Source organism: Mustela nigripes, unplaced genomic scaffold, assembly GCF_022355385.1.
Source record: "Mustela nigripes isolate SB6536 unplaced genomic scaffold, MUSNIG.SB6536 HiC_scaffold_2138, whole genome shotgun sequence".
Taxonomy (NCBI): Eukaryota; Metazoa; Chordata; class Mammalia; order Carnivora; family Mustelidae; genus Mustela; species Mustela nigripes.
Genome location: NW_026741545.1, coordinates 302 through 2,251, shown reverse-complemented (window position 1 = coordinate 2,251; position 1,950 = coordinate 302). Strand labels below are relative to the sequence as shown.

The window sequence follows — 1,950 nt, the reverse complement described above, 5'->3', positions numbered from 1 at the left end:
CTCTGAATGCTTATTCACTTTATTTTGCATTTTATTGTGTTATTCTCTTCCTGTTTTGAGAACTATAACCAGAAGGAACACTGAATTTGTTTAATTCTTTTCAAGTTAGTTTTACTATGCAATCAGATAAATTTAATAGTGGCATAGGAGATGATAAAAGTGAAGAAATGAAGAGATGAAATGGAGACAAAAGCCACTATACTGATTTATAGGAATAAAAAAATCAGATAGGACCAAAAAAGTGTGTTCATTAGCTGAGTGGATGTGACACAGGCCAAACCTGGCAAGAGCTACAGTTGTTATACTGAATTGCTTCCAGGATGATCTTATACCCAAAGCTGGATTTCTATTTCAACCATCTTAAACATTCATACATACATCATTTTGTTTCTCTGTAGCACATATGGTCAGTTCCTTGAGATAATGATATTTATATAGTCATCAGGCTGAGTATAAGTACAATGACATTTTAGTCCTTACATACTGAGAAAAGAGGAAATAAATTTTTTCCACATGCCTGTTCATTTCTTCACCTCATTATCATAAATGTAAGCCACATTTAAAGATGATTTATAAGATGGGTTTTTATTTCACCAGATTTGTAGAAAATATTTGTCTTTCTTCAAAAGCAATGTAACAGATTTTGTTAGAGTTTATCTTACATTAATCATTAGTATTATAACCAATAGCAATTACTAATATTTTGACAATGTTATCTTCACATTTTATCTTTGGTATCTGTACATATTTTTTTCTCAATACTTTTACCAGAGCAAAAGTATATCAGGAGGTCAAGATGGAAAACCGTACAACTGTGACAGTATTTATCTTAGCAGGATTGACACAGGACCCCAAATTGAAGATTGTGTTATTTATCTTCCTACTTCTCACCTACTTGTTAAGCATCTCAGGAAACTTAGTTATCATTACTCTCACTTTGCTGGATTCTCATCTCAAGACCCCTATGTAATCCTTTCTTCGAAATTTTTCTTTCTTAGAAATTTCTTATACGACAGTCTGCATTCCCAAATTGCTTGTGAGCATGGCAACCGGTGACAAAACGATTTCCTATAACTGTTGCGCAACTCAGTTATTTTTTGCCTTCCTTCTCGGTGCATCTGAATTTTATCTCCTGGCTGTCATGTCCTATGATCGTTATGTTGCCATCTGTAAGCCTTTGCATTATACGACCATTATGAACAGCAAAATCTGTATCCAGTTAGTCCTTAGCTCTTGGATCACTGGTTTCCTCATCATCTTTCCAGGACTCATTTTAGGCTTAAGCCTGGACTTCTGTGACTCCAATATCATTGATCATTTCTACTCTGACACTGCTCCCCTCTTGCAAATCCCTGCACTGATACGCATGTGTTGGAAATGATGAGATCCGTCTTAACTTTGGTGACTCTGCTGGTCACTTTGGCATTAGTGATTCTATCATACACATGCATTGCCTTGACAATTTTAAAAATTCCTTCTGCCAACCAGAGAAAAAAGGCTTTCTCCACATGTTCTTCTCACATGATTGTCATCTCCCTCTCATATGGCAGCTGCATCTTCGTGTACATTAAACCCTCAGTCAAACAGAGGATATCCTTAATGAAGGGAGTGGCAATTCTCAATACTTCTATTGCTCCGCTTTTAAACCCCTTCATTTATACTCTAAGGAACCAGCAGGTAAAGCAAGCATTTAAGAACTTGCTACAAAGATTTCTGTTTTTATTCAAATAAAATCATAATGAGATATACATAAGGAAAGTTAATAAGGAAAATTGCAAAAAGAAGTGCTTAGATTGGGTCCCAATTTTACCATTGCACCATCCAATATATAGTCATATCTGTCCTTTCACTTCTTTCTGAAGTGTCATGATGTTTACATTAGCTCTTGTTTCTTAATAACACTTCCCTTTCAAAATACTGAAACTTTATTTTCTGTTCTATTGTATGAGT

The 1,950-nt window shown here is 34.9% G+C and overlaps 1 pseudogene; it reads left to right on the top strand.

Annotated features, from left to right (window-relative positions):
- The first annotated feature begins 796 nt into the window (after positions 1-796).
- LOC132008918 (olfactory receptor 6C74-like) lies at positions 797-1,731 on the top strand (annotated as a pseudogene).
- The last annotated feature ends 219 nt before the right edge of the window (positions 1,732-1,950 follow it).